General features: G+C 35.1%; 1 protein-coding gene across 50 annotated transcripts in view; it reads right to left on the bottom strand.

Moving 5' to 3' along the window:
* Nucleotides 1-22,372, bottom strand: part of LOC104004648 (ras GTPase-activating protein 4) — a 144,711-nt gene that overhangs the window by 72,177 nt on the left and 50,162 nt on the right. For 30 of the 50 annotated variants that reach the window (XM_063814630.1, XM_063814593.1, XM_063814596.1 and 27 more), the window contains one exon: nt 1-22,372. This exon is cut by the window's left edge. The exons of 5 other annotated variants lie outside the window; for them this stretch is intronic. The gene's annotated coding sequence lies outside the window, so the exon portion shown is untranslated. 15 more of the 50 variants (XM_054655887.2, XM_054655857.2, XM_063814607.1 and 12 more) reach the window with 6 other exon arrangements.

Below are 22,372 nucleotides of genomic sequence, written 5' to 3'. Positions count from 1 at the left end.
CTATTTAGAAAATAATGAATTTATATACTCAACTCATATATTATTCCAAAATAAGATATGAGATGCAAACATTCAAACATGAATTCAGGGAGAAATAAAAATAATAATTCATTAAATCACAAGATAATGAGATGGTTATCATTTTAAGTATATTACAGTAAAAATGGATTTTTGGTACATCAAGTTAGAACCTTGTTCAAAAAGAATACAAAGTTAAATAATACAATTAAGAAGGTCACATTAGATGAAATATCAATATTATTAATAGTAACAATATTAATAAATGAAGACTTCAGAAATCAATCAAAAAATCCTATAATTCCAATAGATAAGTGGCCAAGGAATATGATCTGATGTTTAAAGAAAGAGAACATATAAATCGTTAATAAGCACATGGGGAAAATGAAATATAAATTTTTATTCTATTAAAATTAAGCATATGAAATCGTACATAATAATAAATGTGTGGTCAAATATAGTATGATAAAATTATTTCAGAAATAATTTGAGACAATTATGATTTTTCTTTTGACACAGGGTCTGACTCTGTTGCCCAGGCTAGAGTGCAATGGCACAATCACAACTCACTGCATCCTCAACCTCCCAGGCTCATGAGTTCACCCATCTCAGCCTCCTAAGTAGTTGAGACCACAAGTGTGTGCCACTACGCCCAGCTAATTTCTAGAAAGTTTTCTGTAGCAACAGAGAATCCCTATGTTGCCCAGGCTGGTCTTCCAACTTCTGGGCTTAAGTGATCCTCCTGCCTCAGCCTTCCAAAGTGCTGGGATTACAGGCAAGAGCAACTGTGCCCAGCTGAAAATTTAAAGTTAATTATGCAATTTGATCTGGTAATTCCATATCTGGAAATCTATTATAAGAAATTAATTATAAACTCTGAAACATGAACAAAAAGATAAAATAAGCACAAATACTGATGACAGAATAATTCCGAACAATCAGTAGGATTGTGTCCTGTGATGATTAATGTTATGTGTCAACTTGATTGGGTCAAGGGGTGCACAGATGTTTGGTTAAACAAATACCTGTTTTTGGATGAGGTGAGCATTTGAATCAATAGACTGGGGAAAGAAGATCTCCCTTCTCAACGTGGGTGGGAAGCATTCAATCTGTTGAAGGCTTGAATAGAAGAAAAAAGGCAGAGAAATGGAGAATTCACTCTCTCTCCCTGACTGGATGGGCTAGAACATCCATATTCTCCTGCCTTTGAGCTGAAACTTATACCTTCTTCTCCCCAGTTCTCAGACATTATACCATCAGCCTCCTGGTTCTCAGGCCTTTGGACTCAGATTAGAACTAACTCACTGGCTTTCCTCAGTCACCAGCTTGCAGAGGGCAGATCATGGGACTTCTCAGTCTCCAAAATCAAGTAAGCAAATTCCTCATGATTAATCTCTTTATAAATCTGTTTCTATATCTGTATCTCTCTATATATCTATATTGGTTCTCTTTCTCTGGAGAACCCTGACTGATACAGAATCTCTGTTTATGATAGAATCATGGCTAAGTAATTATAGTATATACATTCAGTGAGCTTTTATAATGCCATTAAATATTATATAAGAGACGCTAGCTCTTGGAAAAAATATATATATATCATTTTCATAAATGAAAAGGAAGGGTTTGGAGTTGCATAATCACTATAAAAAGCAAATATATAAATACAACAAATAAAGAAGTGAGTTAAAACACACTTGGATTACTATAAAGAGGCAAAGATGTTCGTGATATTTTTAAACAAGATATATTTTTGGATTTCCCAAAATAAATTTATATTAATTTTAAAATGAAAATAATCACCTTAATAGGGGGTCTACCAGCCAAAAATATTAAGTAAACCTGATAAAATGTGTACCTTGTTATGCCTTGAGAACACTAGAATACACAGGAAGACACACATAAGTACAAATGCATGCCATCTACTACCCAAATACACACACTGAAAAATAGAAAGCACTGGCCCACTTGACTGCTAAGGCTTCCACAGGTTCTGGAGTACTTAAACTTCATTTAAATACGGCCACTTAAGCAGAATGGGGGAATATTTAACACTATAATGCCAATAAACCACTTCTCTTGGCATAAAGTGGCTCCTAGGCAAGAAATACCCAAAAAGGGACTGGGATGGCTTGTTATATGCGTTTCTTACTAGAATATAAATCAATTTACTCCTGTTAGTGAACAGTGGTAATATCTTCAGTCCTGTTAGTGAACAGTGGTAACATCTCATACTCACATGCACACATACTTTTTTCTATCAGAGAAGCATGGAATATTGATACAGGAGATAGAAATAAACTGTTTAGGCAGATAGTAAGGGCAAGAGTCCTTGGTGCAATTTCCCTTTTTAACAAAAAGCAGCCCCCAAATCATTTCTTTTCTAACAAAGAGCAGCCTGAAAAATTGAGCTGCAGACATAGATAAGCAAGCTGGAAGCTTGCATGGGTGAATGCCAGCAGCTGTGCCAACAGAAAAGAGCTACCTGGGGGCCAGGTAGGTTCAACATGGAGGCTCTGTCTTCCCTCTTCTTTGTCACCAGGTGTACAGTAAACAAACAGGCAACATGGCGCTGGCAAGGTAGAAAATCCGTCTGCATAATAAAAGATCAGGGTGGGGGTGGCCAGCTTTTTGCGCCCTATGCAAATGGCACACCTAGTCCTAATTAGTGTTTTGTGCCCTATGCAAATGGCATACCTGGTCCAACCAATCTTTTGTGCCCTATGTAAATCAGACACTGTCTCCTCAAGATCATCTATAAAACCTGCTGCATTTAACCCAGAAGAGAGCTCTTCTCTTTCTTTTGCCTATTAAACTTCTGCTCTGAACCTCACTCTTCGCGTGTCCATGTCCTAGTTTCCTGTGGCCATGAGACAACGAACCTCTGTATCACCCCAGACAAATGACGCTGCTTCAATATCATGAAGACGCATGTTAAAGAAAGTAAAAATTTGAAGATAAAAATAAAGTTGAAAAAAACTCTGGCCTGGAAAGATCAATACTAAATATTCAGTCGTGAAATTTGTATAACAAAATTAATGTTCACCTTTCCAGGAAATGTCAATAATTTGTTTTTCTTGCATATTTATTACAAGGGCTCTCTGATGACTAGAATTGATTTCTTTTTCACAAACATTTAATATGGGAAGATTATTTTAAGATACTGATATGCAGTTAAGTTTATGATAATGAATGTAGGTAGGTTTGTATTAAGTTTTATGTAAAAATCATAATTAGATGCTGCAAAATATAAATGTGTTTGCCATTGCAGCTTTGCTACACTTTGGTAGCTACTTATGATTTTTCTTTAATGTTTAATGCCAGCCTCAGGGTTCTGCTGTGCCTGAATCCTATTGTCCTCATTGACTCTGGGGAGTCCAGTTCCAAAGCAGTGTCCCCTCCATCGACCTGGCTTAGAAAGGACACAGTGTTGGTGCCATCCTTACTAGCTCATCCCATATTGATTTACTAAATGGAGAGTCCTCTGGGCTCTCATTGAGAAATAGGTCAGGTAGTGAATAAATTCATTCTAGCACGCCTACCTCTCTAAGCATTTTTAATTCTTCCACACTATTCTGCCAAGGCATTTCAGCATCTCCATCCATTTATTAGAGGCCGGCATTTTTTTCCCCAAGCTTCAGGGAGCCATTTTAGTAGCAAATTAGAACAAGCTCCAGGTGTCCTTGTCAGTATGTTGCATACTGTACCATTAGATTGTTTCTTATATTTACAAACTCTCCCCTGTATAGCTTTATGTTCTGCATGCCACTCAACACCTTCCCTCCATTCATCTAGTGCCCTCAGAACTCATTCCTGGGGCCCTGTCAGTACATATTTGCAAGAACTATAGTTTTTTTTTTGAGGGGGTGAGGGATGGAAGAATCCCTTTCTTCCCAGAGGAGGTAATTTACTAAACTTTATACCAGCTATTAGTCTAGAAATGATGAGGGGAAGTGGAGGGAAATCTTGGAAAATTCCATTATCACCTTGGGAAGCATCCATCTCAGCAGAGGCCTCTGCAAGGTCTCCAGGCAAGAGAAGCAGGCCTCTTCTGCAGCCTTGGAGGATTCAAGGGAATGGGGGATTAAGTATTCTCAAGTGTGTCTGCTCAGATATTCCCCTCCCAGGTAGCCAGGGCACATTCTTTTTGCACCTAGGGCCTTTATTCAGCAGAGGAGACATAAGTACTAGGAATCATGCCTTCTCTGTAACTCACCTACTCTCACAATGAGGTGCTGGGTCTAGTTTTTGTCCTGATCTGCCCTCTAGTTGCAGGAGATGAAGGAATCTTTAAATACTGTCAAAGATCCCCTTTGGCCCCTCCCACCCCACCGGGAAAAGGTATCTGTTTTCGGATTTGAGCCTGTCAGCATTTTAATTTTGCTTATTAATAGAATTTTAAAACAACTAAAGAATTCCACAGTCTGTAATGACCGTTGCCACCATACCTCTTACATATCAGTGATATTGCATCCTCTTCCACAGATATTCCATTTCATTTCACCACTGGTGAAAAGGGCATTAATGGTTATGCTATAGAATGTCAAAGATTATCATTATCCCGACTACCACCAGCAATGCAGTCTTTTGCTATCTGGCCAGCCCCAAGACCCAACCCCAAAGTTCTCTCTGAGGATCTGTTTCCTAGAACAATTTCTAACTCCTTTAATTTGGTGACCCTAAGAGAATCAGACCCTGAGAAAAGGATGATACACCCTTTGTTTATTTGGGAGCTGCAGGAAAAACAAGCAGAGGACTGTGGAGATGATACAGGAAGGGAAAAGCAGGCCGTCAAGTTGTTCTGGAGCACAATCCCCAGGTCAGCTCTGAGAAAAGGTGAAAAGACATGCCTCAGGATTATTCTTGCCAAGATGAGCAACCTAGGGTATTAAACCCACTGGCAAAGGCTCTCAGAGACATGCTAGCCCCCAGACATTTCTGGTCAGCTGTGCATTGGCAAAGAAGGTTCTGGAAACAGAGGACAGCCTTCCAGTACAGATGGCAGTATGGGTGGGGAGTCAGACTGCCACTCATAGAAGAGATAAAGGACCCAAAGGGAAATGGGCAGGGAACTGACTATGATAAATATAAGTTTAATGTATTTTTCATTTCTTATTGAAATAATGATGAGTTAAACATAGTCTTAAATTGCTGGGTAAAATATATATTTTTGTAGATAAATAAACCAGATAGTTCTGTTAAGTTACTTCAAATATCAGTAATAGAACATAGTAATCAAATCTTAAACATAGCAATCAGAAAGACAATTTTTTAAAAGTGGCAAAACACTCACAGAGCAGAATTGTTGCAAGAAATCATTTACTCAAAAATTATGTAGTAAATGCCTCTCCAAGGGTAAAGATATACAGGTGTGAGAGCACAGTCTCTACTATCAGGTACATAATAGGTGACCAATTAGTGCAAATTCATTATTGCTGATTTAAGTAAAGTACTTAATAGTAAGCTATTTTAAAGAAATTTGTTCAGATTAGTGATTATTCTCATGGATTAGTACTTAACAATTTACAATTAAACCAGTAATAATACTTAAATGCAACAACTGGGCAAACTATTGCTTGGAAATTCACTGAGAATTGATCCACATTTTGAAACATCACATCACTGACAGCAGTGCTGCTAGTGGTATTTAAAATCATAAGGAACACTTGAATTTATTATTTCAATTATTTAATAAAGTTTTTACTGAGCACATACCATGTTTCAGGCATAGCTGCAGGTACAAAGGAAATAGCAGTGAACTAAGTAGAATAAACACATGCCTTTCTGAAGTTTACATAACCTTCACTTATAGCTACAACTTCATTGTAATTACACCCAGGGGTTTAAGTATCTGATTATTTCATTATGTCTTCTAGTGCTGTTACGTTGAGCAGTTTTTTAGAGAAATATTAACTTTATTAGATGTCTTTACTCCTCCTTTATACTACATTTAGGGCACTGTATTTTTTAATTATCTGTGTAGGTATTATGTGTATATTTAATTTCAGGATAGTAGAGGGAGCATTCCACATTATTTATTATCAGAGTAAGTATTACATCTGATGGAATTGATAACAACTTCATTAAAGTACACACATTCTTACTGTCAAGAAAGTGATAAGGTCCTTGGGATCTATTATATGGATGGCAGCCTGGAGATTCTGCAGTAAATATCCTGGTATCTTCAAAAAGATGTAATGCCAACTTAAAAATAAATATAAATTACTTCTAAAATCACTTTATCACCAAAGAGAAAAATATGGTATAAACATCTATGAAGTTTCTCAACTAGAAAATATTTGTTGTTGTTGTATTTCCGAAGTAATAATTCTCTATATCTCTATAGTGGGGAAAGTATCCAATGCTTCAGTTGCTAATTTGCCCACACCCCTTTCTTCAGTTATTGAGATAGTCTGACAATTCTTACTGTCTTTTAATGACCCAATTCCCTTACATAGGCCAGGATCTCCACATTCATTTCTCAGTTGGAGGTCTTCATTTGCATATTCGGCAGATATTTCAAATCCCAAATGTAACTCATTTTCAATTCCTTTACCCAAATTTACTCTCTATCTTTTCTCTCTCTGAAAATGGCATGAGGACATCCACCCAGTTGAATAGTTAAAGACTGAAGAATCACCCTGAATGCCTCCTTCTCACTTGTATCCAATCCATCTATCTCCTGATCTGCTGTGAAATTCTCATCACCCTATTCCAATTGATACTACTCCATTTTAGAGAATCATCATTCCTAGCCTAGATGGCCAAAAAAGCTTCATAAGTTGTCTCCTTGCTTTGATACCATCTGATCTTGCCTATTTCTCATCCACTTTCCTCTTTGTAGCATCCAAAGTAATCCTTCTAGAAAGGAAATCTGATTATGTCATGTACATGTTAACAATCTTTTCAGTGGCATCACATTACCTCTGGATTAAAGTTCAAACTCTGAAACAGGATCAGATTTAATTCTCCAGGTTCTATTTTCCTTATTTTTAGTTCTTTACTCATAAACTCCTTCTCATCATTCAGGCTTCCTTGGAGGTGTCACTTCCATCATGGAATCTTCGATCACCTACCCAGGTCTAGGATTGATAGGTTTCCTACATGCTCTCAAAAAATACTGTCTTGACAGGGCTTATCACAATATGTAGCAAGTAACACTTGGTCTCTCACTTGTCTTATGGGCATAGAGGTGTTCAATATGTTAGTTAAATTAATATGTAAAAGAGCTATTATTAAATAGTAAGGTAAGGTATATTCAGTTATAATATTTTTGAAATATATAAACAGGTGTTTTTAGTTATAAGACTACTTTTAGAGCAGTTTTGTCCTATAGAAAAATTGAGCAGAAAGTACAGAAAGTTCTCATATGTACTTGCCTACCCCAGTTTCCTCTATTATTAATATCTTGCATTTGTATAATACATTTATTACAATTGATGAACCAATACTGATACATTGTTAGCTAAAGTTCATTGGTTACATTATAATATATTCGGTTTTCTATTTTTTCTTTGTTTCTGGTACTTCAGAATAAATCAGAAAATTACATTGTGTATTTTATAAACATAAATGAAATTTCTGAATATTTGAGCCAAAAATGGGCAAACACTGGTGATATTTGTCTAATATACTTAATTCAGTAAACAAATATTTGTAAGTACCACAAATATGTGAAGGACAGCACTAGATTCTGAGGGCTCAAAGCTGAATAAGACAAAGCCCCTGCCCTTACTGAGCTCCAAGAAGAAGAGAAGTTGAATGAGTAACCTAATAATGTAGGGCAAGATGATAGGTCCTGTGATGGGGTATCTACAGAGTGCCACACCAGTGAAGGAGAGGGTTTTTAAAATCAGATTGCATGGAGAATGTGACTAGGAAAAGTTTTCCAGGGGACATAATTATTTGAACTGAATGTTGAAGTTTGAATAGAATTTAGCAGGTAAAAGAGAAGCACAAGCATTTCAGTTTGAAAAACAGCATTTTGCATAACAGCAGTGTGAATGTCGGAATCCTGAAACAACAGAACATAGCTAAGGAGAAGGAGAACAGAAGTTACAACGCAAGAGAAAGAGACATCACTCAGTTAATGAAGGGCCTTCATGTCTAAGCTAAGGTTTTGACTTTTATCTTCAAAAATAGAAAGAACATTAAGTGGGAAAATGAGATTATTGGTTTTATTTTATTAAAAAGATCATTCTCTATTGCTAGAGGAAAATAAATTTAAAAATGAGTTCATGAATGTTCATACATTTATGCTCAAAATTTTAAGATAAATCACTGGTAGAATAAACATAGGTATATTATTCTCAAATCACTAGAAAACAAAAACGAAAGAAACTTTGAATAGTATAGCAAAATCAGTGAACTGACTGGGGAATAGCATGAAAACTTAAGGGCATAAAATATAAAGTAGATAACAGAAGCAAGCCCAACTGAAAAAAAAAAAAAAAAGTGTTAAACCCTACTACTTGAAAACTCGGGAATTAGATTGCAAAACAAAAAACAACGACACTACATGAAGACTGATAGCTAAATAATATAAACAAAATGAAAAATAATGTGACATAAAGAAAATTACAAATAAAAGCATTAGTGGCAATATCATATTGCACAAATATCATCATTTATAATCATCATAGCAATTCTTTGTTTAGCATGTTGTCAGGTATTATATGAGGATAAAAGGTGTACTGTAACATGAAGATTTAGCTATCAAAAGTCATCTATGAGACAAATAATATATCTCTGAACTATATTAAATGTTCAAAATAAAAAATAAATGGGAAAATAATTATTTTTCAAACTTTCTGAAGATAAAATAATCAGAAATCAAATGAAGAAATTAAGAACTTGAATAATATAATTAATGTTTTTGTTCCTAGGCAGAAAATATATATTTAAAAAAAATATTTTCAAATACTCATGAGGTATTTTAAAATATTGATTATATCCTGGGTCTTAAAAAATCTCAAAAGGAAAAGAATAAATCGTAACAATTCTACTTCTCTTATTTCAGTGAAATAAAAACATTAATAACAAAAGCATTACTTAAGGAACATATTAAATCACATAGGAACCAAAAATAATAACCTAAAGAACTCTTGAGTCAAAGAGGATATCAACTTCTCAAGACAGAATATATCAAAAAGTAGGAAACACAGACAAATATGATATGCACTCTGAAAATTTATGCCTGCAAAATAGGGAAAATAAAAATAAATGAGCTAAATATGCCACTCATAGAAATGTGGTAGGCAGAATTCTATGAGACTCCCAAGATTTCTGTCTGTTGATAAACACACACCTTTTTCCATTATTCAATCAAATACCAATATAGATGCTGTTGTGAAGGATTTTGCTAGTGTAAATTAGGGTCTAAAACCAGCTGACCTTAAGATAGGAAAATTGTGCCTGGCTCAACCATGTCATCTCTTTAAATCTGGGTCCAGAGGTAAGAGACAAGAAGTCAGAGATTCAAAGCATAGGAAGGATTGAACATATTGTTATAGGCTTGAAGGTTGAATACAGTGTTGCAGGCTTGAAGACGGAGAGGTCACATAGCAAGGAATGTGGGGGGACTCTAGAAGCTGAGAGAAGCTACTGGGTTGACAGTCAAAAAGAACACCAGGACCTCATTCCTACAAGAGGAAGGAAATGAATTTTGCAAACAAGAATGATCCTGGAGGCTGATTTTTCCTCAGAACTTCCAAAGAAGACTCAGCATAACCAACATCTTGAGTTTAGCCCTATGATACGCTGAGAGGAGAAACCAGTGATGTCACGCAAACTTCTGACTTGCAGTGAGCTAATAAATGGGTGTTGTTTTAAGCTGCAAAATCTCCTATAGTTTGTTCGCAGCAATAAATATTAACAGGGAGATAAGAAAGTACACTGAATTAACTCCTATTGATTTAGGATGTTTGCTCTTTTAGCTCAGCTCGGTTTGGGTTATTGTCTCATGACCAGGAAAAATTAGGCACGCAAACCTCAAAGAGTGAGTGGAGTAAAATTTAAGGGAAAGAAAAGCTCTCAGCAAAAACAGGTGATACGGGAGGGGTGGGGTGGTTCTCCTACCTGAAGACAGGGAGGTTTTCTAATGTGGTGGAGCCTGGGGCTTTTTATGAGCTCAGAATAGGGAGTGTGTGCTGATTTGTTTGTGAGTATGCAAAAAAGGTCAAAGTGAAGAACACCATTCAAAGATGGGCACTACAGTGTAGAAAAACAATTAAGAAAGGGTAGGTATATGTAAAATACGTGAAGGATGGGGATCAAGGTCAGAGGATAGTGCATGAAACAGGAAGGCAGGTTCTTAATGGGGTCCAAGGATTTACCAGGAACAGTTTCCAACTTGAAGATTGGGTTTCATTGGGACCTGCCCCTATCTGCCTGGGCATCTGTCTGCCTCCTGCCTCGATCACTATGAAATCAGTAGAAAGGAAGTTGTAAAGATAATAACATAAGTAAGGGAAGTTAGAAATGAAAATACATCTAATGCTAGTTATTTAAGAACTATAATGAAATAGATAAATCTCTAAAAGATACTCATGGGAAAATGCGTGAGAATAGTAATTCACAATATTAGTGTATGAAAGGTGATACAATCACTGTCATAGAAATGTTTTTTCAGATTAATTACATACATGAAATTGTGCTTAAGACATTTAAACACTAAGTGAAATAGTAAACTTTTTGTCATAAAGTTAGGTTATTATACAGAATAAAGAAATTGTTCAAATAGTTTCATGACCCAGATGGTTTCATAGTTGAGTTTCTACAAACTTAAAAAAATTATTTTATGATATATTGATGAACTATAGTTGTATATATTTATGAAGTAAAAAGTGGCATTATAATTTTTGAATGTAATATGAAGTTTAAATTAAGCTAATAAACATATCCATCACCTCAAATACTTAATATTCTTTTGTGATGAGAACATTAGAAATTTACTTGTTATGATATCGTAATATATAAATTAATTATTAGCTATATTCATCATGTTGGCAATTAGTCAAAAAAAAATCAAACTTACTCTTCCTTACTGAGGCTTCACTATCATTTCCCCACTACCCCACCCCCAGCCTCTGGTTACTATGATTCTACTCGCTGCTTCCATGAGTTCAGTTGTTTTAGATTCCACATATAAGTAAGAACATATGGTATTTGTCTTTTTATGTTTGGGTTATTGTACTTAGCATAATGTTCTTCAATTCCATTCATGTTGTCACAAATGATTGACTTTCTCCCTTTTTAAGGGTTGAATTGTATTCCATTGTGAATATATTATCACATTTTCTTTATTTATTCATCCTTTGATGGACACATTAATGGTTGATTTCATAATTTGACTATTGTGAACAGTGCTGCAAACTTTTAAGAAGACACAATTTCTTTGCTTTTCAATCCCTTCCAAGACACGGAGAAAAGAACAGAAACTTTCTAATTAATTTTTTAAGCTAGGATGATGCTGTTAGCAAGCTTGTAATAAATATTAAATAAACAGAACAAAAAAAGATACAGCAATCTACAGACAAATTTAGGTTATAGATAGAGAGATACAAAGTGAAAGATATTAGTAAATCAAATTCATCAGAGCTTTAAATTCAGAAAGTACCATTATTAAGTGATAGTCTCTGAGAAGATTCAAATATTTTTCATTATTCAAAAATAGATTTCCATAATCAATCATATTACACGGGCAAAGGGGAAAATTTTGATGAACTTTTTGACAGATGCCAAGAAATCTTTAATAAATTGAATTCAATTTCTGGTATCAGACACATTTCCTCACTAAATACCATCATGATATGTTTAGTTCAACTAGGCAACAGGAAATATTTAAGCCAACATTATGCATCAGCAAAATCTTAAAAGGTGTGTCCACTGTAAAAGTAATAAGAATGCAAAATGAAGTTGGGGAGTAATGGAGTTAAAAGGTCTATGGTTCAAGTAGTATAATGAAAGTGATAAATAATAGCTTGTTTTAAATTGTAATAAGTGTAGAATGAGTTATATACTCTCTAGGGTAATCACTACAAAGTAGTTGTAGTTAATGAGTTAATATAAGAAAAACGTTCTCACAATATTTGACAAAATCAAAAGTCATCAAGAAAGCAGTTAAAAGGGGACTTTGCAGGATAGCAGACATAATCACAGCTCTATCCAGTATTATTTTAAATGAAAATAGATCAAATTTATTAAGGAAAAAACAATTATGTTTAAGATATAAAACAACAACTATATATTGTTTATAAGAATACACTTTAAATATAAGAATGCAGAATGGTTGAAAGTGAAATAATGGAAGAAAGCATGATAATCACTAACCAACAGAGAGCTAGTTCTGCTGTGCTAATTAATGTAAGTCAAAGTAGATTTCAAAGTAAGACAATGACTAGAGATAAGAGGGACATTTTAAAATATAGAGTCTATCCAATAGGAAGATAGCACAATACCAAATGGGTATTCATCCACTACCATAGCTACATACTACAGAACCTAAAAAAGAAAAGAATAAATCTGCAATTTTTTTTTTTTTTTTGAGACGGAGTCTCACTTTGTCGCCCAGGCTGGAGTGCAGCAATGTGATCTCAGCTCACTGCAGGCTCCGCCTCCCGGGTTCACGCCATTCTCCTGCCTCAGCCTCCCAAGTAGCTGGGACTACAGGCGCCTGCCACCACGCCCAGCTAATTTTTTGTATTTTTAGTAGAGACGGGGTTTCACCGTGTTAGCCAGGATGGTCTCAATCTCCTGACCTCGTGATCCACCCGCCTCGGCCTCCCAAAGTGCTGGGATTACAGGCGTGAGCCACCGTGCCTGGTCTAAATCTGCAATTATTTAACACTCTTCCCTCTATAACTGATAGAACTGGCAAAACAAAAAATGAGATGGTAAGAATAATTAAATTTTTAAACATGAACTAATCGATATATAGAAAACACAACACCTGAGGAAAGCAAGGTATATATTAAGTATACATGTATGAAATTTAACCATATGCTAGGCCAAAAAGGTAGCTTCAACAATATCTAAGGATTGAAGTTACTCAGTTATGCTATGAGAAGAAATTAATCTAGAAGTCAATAATAAAAATAAAATTAGAAACTTCCCAACTGCATAATATTAAATAATACATTTCTTAGTATTTCAAGGTTTAAGTAAAAAACATCAAGCAAAGTAGAAAATATTTTGGTGTGATTTATAATGAAAATATAACAGTGTAGAATGTATGCAAGATATGGAACTTCTGCTCCTAGTCAAGCCTGAATTTACCTTTCCTTCTTAAACAACTAGGGAATAGGGGGAAAAATATGAAACAAATGTTTTCAGACATTTATTGCAGGAATTCAACAGATAGTGCAGGAATATGATTCATGCGAGAAGGGTATTAAACAAAGTGAGGCCTACAATTACAGGCACTAACTCTGTGGAAGCATTTTCCAACTGGCAGCACCAGATTTAAGGTCTTGCTGAATTGAGGAGACAGAGAAGAGAGTTCAAGAGGCCACAGCAGCAAGAATTTGTGGGGAAGGTCTAATTCTCTTATTACATTCTTGCTGTTTGTTATGGTTTGTGATAAAATAAGTACAGAAGTGAAGATCAAAATTTAGAAATTCATTAATCCAATTTAAATTAGATAAATGAGGAAGTAAGAAATATGTTCATTTGCCACATTTGAAAACTTTAAATATTGTTGTCCATGGTATTCATTCAACATGTGCAAAAATGTATTTGGAACGGGAATTGTTTTACATATAACTGTTTGTTCAGTTACAATTGAGGAAAGAAAAAAAATATGGGCATAATAGTGATTCTCTACCTACATACACATTTTAAATGGACAATTTGCAGAGTTTCCATAGTTCCCTTTTTCCTATGAAATGTTGTTTTGGTTATATTTATTGAAATGTAATTTTATCCCTGATAAATCAAAAACTAAATAATTTAGACTTGTATTTTGGATGTCTTTTTTATTTTACTTTTGTAGTAATTCACTTTTTTTTTCTCTTTACAAAAATATTGGTCTCTGATGGACTGGGGAAACAAACAAACTAAACTCTGATTCTTCACCTGTTTGAAATGCCCTGTCCTGAAGAGGGAACATGTTTCTCTTGTCCAAACTTCTTTAGTATTATTTATATCAGAAAGTTAGTTCAATACTGTACATATACTATGCTTAATACATATTTTTGGTTAAGGCATTAGGGAGAACTCAAGTTAATTAGATTAAATAATTGCAGAAACCAACGATGGTATCAATACAGCATCATTGAAACCAAAATAGTTTATGAAAATTTTACCTAAAGTACCTTTAAAAAAATTGTCTTTTGCTAGACTGATGAAAATAATTGTTGCTGTTGAATTGTGGACAGAATACTATTATTTTAAAAATCATTTTTAGATTTAATTTTACAGATTTTTAAGCCCAATTATTCCCCATTTGTCAGTGGACATAAATGATTTGGACTGAGAAAAATTAACACATACATCCCTATAAGAATCCTGATAGCATGTTAAGTACCTGGCTCAGATGCCTTATATTGGAGGGCTATGCTACACTTCAGTTTGCCTTGCCCTTAGCTGTTTTAGTTTGGCCAGTAATGCTTTTTGTCCTATCTAGTCCTAGAGATGTCTCTGAAAATTAAAGTCCTGAGAAATACAGCAGACATATTTTCCCTTTAGTTCCTCAGGTGCATAGGGCATATTTTTGCCTGTTTGCATATTCATGTATTCAGATGAAGTCCTTGGTGCTTTTATCTCCACTGTATAACCTTGGCACATTAGGGTCAAAGGGCGCAAGTGTAGAAAGGAAATTTATGACACAGGTCTGGAGTTATTTAATAAATCAAGTTGTATTTCATCTGCATGTCCACAAACAATTACACATACACACACACACACACTCACACAACCAGTATGGAATTGGGTGTTACCTGACTTTAGATGTTCCAAAAGGCATTATAATGTTTTATGTCTAAATTCCAAAAGGGTACTCTTGGAATTCTTCTACTTGTAAGGCTGTTTATAAATGCTTACATGAATGCATGGTTAATATATGTTCTAAAGACCCTCGTGAGACTAAAATTTACCTGTTTTTCTGTTCTCCTTGGTCAGAATCAGGCAGTCTGACAGCCTGACAAATAATATCAGACAACATATATAAAGGTCTTAGACACTGCCTGCCCAAGAAATGTAAACTGTTAATGGGATAGGAGGGGAATGATCAATCTGCTTAAGTGATGTATGTCATGGGTGGTGGGCAGTTGGGGAGGGCTTCATGGAATCAGAGGCCCTTGATTCATTTCTCTTTTTCATTCAAGAATTATATACTGAGTGTGGAATCTGGGCCATATGTTCTTCTAAGCACTGGGGATAAAACAGAGAATAGAGTAAATATTGTTACTCTTTGAGCATATATTTTAGTCCAGGAGATGAACAATAAAAATTAAAACACACACACACACACACACCCTAAATAATATAATTTCAATAAGTAGTAAGGGCTATAAAGAAAATAAAGTAGGCTAATGTGATAGACAGTGACCAGGTTGTCTACTATGGTATTTTCCACAGGATCTCAAGGAAAGCCTCTCTGAGGAGAAGCTATCAAGCAGAAATCTAAATGATGTGACTGAAGCTTCTCAAGTTCTAGTGGGAGATTTTTCCAGAAAGAGGGATGGAATTTGGCAGGTGTGGGAACAGCAGGAAGGTAGTTTGGATGGACAGGGAGGAACCAGATTCCAGGGTACTGGGCACTGGTAAAGGCTGGGATATCATTCTAAGTGTTGGAAGCTCCTGGAAGGTTTTAAACAGAACTTTTTTCAAGTTATATCCAAGGGTCATTTGGTTCAATCTGCTCTATCTTCTAAATTTCTATTTCTATTTCCCATAATAACTGATTTACAAGATGACAACCATGAGGCATCACAGTGTTCTGAATCATTGGAAAAGGTTCCGTGATGTCCACTACCATGGTGCTTTCTAAGGCAAGAAAAAATACTAAGACTTCTCCAAAATATAATCTGCAATACTGACTGAAATATACAGAGGACCTAGTTAACCATTGTATTTATTTTTTTAGACTAGGATATTACCTAAGGATCCTAATTAAGCCAGAATGTATAAAATCCTTTTTGCAGAGTATCTGAGAGGTTGAATGCACTGTCAACATGGTGACTCATTCCTTACCTTTCATTTATGAACTGTGGCAAAGAAAAAATTCCCATGAGAAGCACTGCTTTGACAGTTTACTCTCCTTCCCTCAACTTAAAAGCCTAACATCAGATTCCACATTTTTCTCTGAATAGTGAACTGCAACATTTTGAAGGATGTCTGTGTCATCTACACCCTCCAAAATACCTTGACTTTTATTTTAAGCATTTAAGTGAGTCAGAAGGCACATCTGTTCATTAGGGTATCATCGTAGTGTTCAACAATATTAATTTATTCAACCAATATGTATTCAAAATCTGCCACTTGTTTGACCCTTCAGCAAACACTGGCAAAAGAAGCTAAATGGAAACCTATATATCCTCTTGTTTTTGTAGTGTTTACCTTCCAGCAAAATAAAAAAATATGTATAACAACAAATATCCATCAATGAATTATGCCTACACAATTATTAAATTTCAATTCTGACAATGACCACAAAGGGGAAGTCCTCAGTGGTACAAAACCCTGTTGCAGGAGGATGTGACTTAGCCAAGGAGTAATATAAGACTCCATAAGAAATGGTAGATGACATGTGGCTGAGAGATAAGCACTGTGAACTACTAAGAAGGGAAGGGAAGGAAAAACATCTTGGTAGAGATAATTGCATGTGTAAGATCTTCATGGTGGGAGGAAGCATGGCTGATCTAGAGTGATGGCTCCAGGGAAGGAAATGATAAGGAAATAATAAGAGAAGAGCTGGAAAGGTAGACAGTGTTCACATCATTTATTATCTTTTGGGTCATTTTATCTTTTTATCTTGAGGTTCTTCATGGCCATCAATTTAAGAGGAATGGAAAGCCATTGAAGGGTTTTAAGTAACAGTGGAAATAATACGAGCAGACCAACATTTCAAAGATCACTTCTGCTATAGGGTGGAGAATGAACCGTCATCCTCCTGCCATTTTCTGCATAGCCTTCCTAAATTTACACTTCTTTGGAGGCCTTACAGTTCTGAGAAGCACTGAGAATTTTCATTGACATCTCTTGTTCACTTTCAATTCACAGAGATATTTTGTGATTAGGGTTGACTTCAGAGTCAGAACTATTGCCACAAAGCAAAATGGAACTATTCATGCCAATTCTTCAGGATTGAAGGGATCAGAAATCTGTGCCAAGGACTCTTAGCATAGATCCAGTTGACATGGAGATCCACTCTACTGAAATGGCAGTGGTATCATCAGAGGCACAGTAACATCCAGACGCAATCCTTACTGCCTGTGGTTCCTAGATACCTAGATGACAGTTTGAAGACTTCACTACGGTAACCTTCTCCACATTTTGAGTTGAGACATTACCTATGATTGCCATAAACACCCTTTTGTGTCTTAGCCCTTTCCCATTATGTATTCAAATGTCAATAATGTTTTACTTTCTCAACAAATACTTTTCATTCTATCAGGGAAGGGGAACCCATCAAGCTACCCACCAAGTAGAAAGAGCATTTAGGTTTATTTCATCATGTGTTTCTCACTCCTAATTGTGCCTTTTATCATGCGTTTCATCATACCTAGAACCCCGATATATTTAACAGGTTGTTTGCTTCATACTTAACCTATGCTATATTATTGGTCTTAGACTATAAGCTCTTAGAAGGGAGGCAACATGGAAAGAGGAAATGCTATCTGTGTCACATGAAATTAAAAACTAAGAAAATGATTTTTAAGATGATAAACTATTTAATATGGATAATGTTAACTACATCATTGTCTATGTATTTGTTAGGAGGATAAAATTATGTTACCATTTATTATATATCTTAACTTTACTATTTTCTTCTTGATTTATCAATATGTGTCTGACACATATTTATTTATCAACGCATGTTAATATATGTCTGCCCAGGCCTAGATAAAAGATAACATTGCTTTCTCTCAATCTATTCTCTCATTTGAGATAGAGAACCTTATAACTGGTATCAGTTAGTACAGTTTAAATTATGTGGCATAACAAACAATGCCCATTTGGCTCTTGCTCATGGTCAGCACATGTGAATTAGAAATCTGGAGCTCAAACAACCAGGTTATTGAATGTTCTACATTTTTTGATAATTCCATTTTAACACCAGGCTTAGAGGTTTGCATGGCAGAAGAGAATTGGAGAATTAAGGTCAAGTAATTAAGTGCTTTATTGAAGGAGATATTTCCACTTACATTTCACTGGCCAGAACCAATCACTGGCCACACCTAACTTCAAGTAGAAAGGAAAGCATAATTATCTGTGTACTGATAAATGAAAATAAATAAGGTATTGGGCAACACTAATGGTATCAACCATCTGGTATATTCTGACGATATCATTTGCCAATATTTGGGATACAATAAATGCATTTTTAATTCTGTTTAAATTTTTTGTAATTTTTTTTCACAACAAAAATGTTCAGTTTTAAAATATATTAATTTCTTCTCTATATATAACCTCTATATTATATAATCTTTATGCTTTTGATGATTAACATTTTTAGTGCTTGTACTTCAGTCAATTACTACAGGACAAAAGCTTTTAAATGTACTTACATTTTATAAGTAAGACTATTAATATTTTTATATTACAGATGAGAACATTTATTTTTAGAAAGATTAATTAATTTGAACAAGGGCTTACAGCCAGAAAGAGGCAGAGTCAGGATTCGAACCCAAGCCTATTAAATGTATAATTAGTATATAGTATAGGTTCCCTAGTTTAGATTTTAACCCATCTTCTAAGGTTCAGATCAATTGTTCCATCTTCTATAAGGCTCTTAAACCTTTAGCCCTCAACGATCAATCTTTTCCCTCAGCTGTTCAAATGCTTGTTTATATAAACATTTAGTTTTATCTATGCCAGCACTTTTAAACCAAATTTTATTAAATTAAACTGAATCCAATAGTGGTGAATATGTTAATTAAATTAATTATAAAGCAGGTTCTTTTCTCTGGTTTTAACAGTAATGTATTACAAGCTTATGTGTATTTGCTTATTTATTTGCAGAAGAGCTGCCATTCTTTTCTTCAGTAAGTTCTATTTTCTCCATGAGATAATTAGATACAGCAGAATCACCCACCAAAGAATTTTATACATGACCCCCTGTGTGTATGGGCACAAATATTAAGGTACAGATATTAGTGAAAACATACTCAGTACCCTAAAAGCATCTGAGTTCCAAATGAAATAGCAGCATGAACTCCAGGAAAGCGAAACCCCAGCACTGAGTTGAGCTGCTAGTGCCTCATTTCCAAGGACCCTTACCTTAACTCCACTTCAGCCAACCACTCCCACAGCCACCTGTGCACTTGTCTTCACCAGGACATGTCTACTTCTGAATTCATGAATGCAGACATCCCACTTTCTGAGCATAATCTCTTACCAACTCGGACCTCTAGTGGTTACTCCTCCACACTTGTCCATGTAATTTATGGATACTTCCAAATCTTGACCCCTCTCCTTTCCTCCTATCATCAACTTTCTCTTTTTACTTCCTTTCCATCTGGCTTATATTTCATGATCCACTATTCAACTTACATTAATTTCATGTGAATCTCATAGGAAATCTTAACAGGTCCATGGCTGAAATCACCTTTATTACCCAAACCCACTCTCTTTCCTGTGTTCTAGCAAATTACATTACCGTCCATTCTGTTGTCCTGACCGGAAACCCAAGTGCCATTTCTGAATCTCCCGTCTCTCTTGCCTCACACACCTAGTCATTTACCTGTTGATTTTATCTCCTAAGTATCTTTCAAATTCATCTGTTCCTTCTGCTACCACCCCAGCTGTGCCTTAGATCATAGCCTATGTGGATTGCTGTAATAGCTTTTTTAATGGTTTCCCTATTTTCAGCCTTGTCTCTCTCCAGGCAACTCTCCAGACGTCAATAAGACTGACCCCTAAAAAATACAAATCTGCTCATGTTAAATTCCTATGCAAAACCCTATATGATTTCCTATTGCCCTTCTGATCAATTTGAAATTCTCTAGCGTGGCTCGCAAGCCCTTTCAAGATTTTGCACAGTTAACTTTATAGGCCAGTGTCCTTCTAATCCACACCACCCACTTAATCAGTAGAATTTACTCCTATTGACTTTCAGTCTTTCTACATTACAACCATAAAAAGGAGAAATAATCCCAAGGATGTTGTACATTGTTTCCTATACTGAGAAAACTATTTTTCCTTTCTTTGCCTTTTCTACCATCTTGTCCCTAATTATTTCTCCTCCTTAAGAGGCTATCATAGGTTTGTTTTCTTTTTAGACCCTTAGGTCTGATTTAGATATCCCACTCATGTGTTTTATTGTATACTGAATTTCCCCAAGGATTTCACATGGAATTATATTTGCTGATTTTTCTAATCACTCCCCACGGAATTTGCCCTAAAAATGGTCCCAACATTCCATGCATCTATTCCAATAAATTTTCCATTAAACCATCCTCATCTATTTTTATATTTCTAGAGGAAATTTCTTGTGCTACCTGCAAACCCATTTTCTGAAATAGTGTTTAAAGGTGCTTTAAATATTTCAGATCCCATAGGAAATATATAAATTTAGAGAGTATATATAAAGCATATCTTTGAAGTATATTTCCTCTACAAAAAATACAAAAATGACAGAAGCAGAAAATAAAGTTCTGTCTTTCACCAGTTACAGGTAGCCAAATGTGTCATAGAATTGTAAGTGCTGTTAAGCTTCAAATTATGCATTTTTATAAAAAGGGGTTAATGGGATTTTATACTAAGTTATAAAGTCACCTAGAAGGACAACATTTTAAAGTTTCTATTTTACTGTCAATGACATCCATTTTAATTTTGCTTAGCTTAGAAATTGAAACAAAAAGGAAAGTTTTTTTTTTCTAATTGCTCACATTGCAAAGTTTAGATTATGAAAAATCAAGCTGTGTTCTCTCTGGTTCAGTATCACCTCAAGTAATAAAGTTTCTGCAATTAGCACTTTACTGACAGTTCGGCTGATGATGCATGAGGCAGGGTGAAGCCAGCTCACTCTTCCATAGCTGTAATATCACAGCGTAGCTAAGGGAAGTGTAATTTTAAAAGAAAAGCCAGCAGATATGTCTTGAAAACACCCAGGGAGCTAATATGCTGAATAAGAAGGTGACATTTTTTACGTAGTTAACTTTTCTGAGTACCTCCAAACCATGGCTGCGACTCATGGTTATCAGCATTTTATTCTTAGCTAATGGAGCTTAAATCTTTTGGGTTCTTACAACTGCAGATACAATTACCATTTTATGATTTGTACTTTGTATGTGCTTCATAATTGTCTCCAAATTAACCTGGATCAATTTAACTAAAATTAAAATACTTCCTAAAGTTTGTACCACCTCTATTAAACTGGGCTATTGCAAAACAAATTTGTTTTCTTTCCTACCCCTACGTGGAGACAAAATAATCCTGTGCATATCAATCCAATGCAACAGAATATATTCTTAAATGTAAACTAGAGAGCTCTGTGATAAATATTTGAAAATTAACTATTTTTACTTATGGTTTACTGACCTAATTTTAATCTACAAATGTTACCATAAAGACTCTGTAAAATTCATTCCACATTAAGACAGTCTCTTAATAGTCCCCCAATTTATTTTTACTCTACATTAGTTTGTCTTTTATGTATCTACCCATAACACTTTATTATAACACTTACCTCACTGAAATACAGGTGGTCCTGGAATTTCATTTGACTTTCAGACTGTCTTCTTTTCCTTTATTTTACACCTGTAAAATTGACTTTCATACTCCAGAGAGGACCTTTATGTGAAGTCACAATGAATTTGAAACATCCTAAGGCTCTGCCTCCCAGCCAACAGTTCATCTGGCTCTTTTTGGGATTCATTTATGTTGAAGTGCAAAGCTTCATGGTTGCATAATATTCTCGGAAGCATATATAACATTAATCCACCTTTTTAAAACTTCCTCCAAAATTAAGGACAATACACCTACCAGAAAAAAATCTTCAAATTTAAGCAGACTCCATGGGAAAGGGTGGAAATATTATGCTCAGGAACTCAGTGCAGTGTGTATTGCACTAAGAAGAAAGCCACTTGAAGTTGGTTTGGCAAGTTTTAGTACTTTGCTGTTCTAAGGTCTTCCCAACATGAGTGCCGATATGTTTCTTCCCTTTTAGCCAGAGAAATATGTCAGACTCGGAGAG

This window comes from Pan troglodytes, chromosome 6 (genome assembly GCF_028858775.2).
Source record: "Pan troglodytes isolate AG18354 chromosome 6, NHGRI_mPanTro3-v2.0_pri, whole genome shotgun sequence".
NCBI classification, from domain to species: domain Eukaryota; kingdom Metazoa; phylum Chordata; class Mammalia; order Primates; family Hominidae; genus Pan; species Pan troglodytes.
Note: the sequence above shows the minus strand (reverse complement) of the source record. Positions and strands in the feature narration are given on the sequence as shown.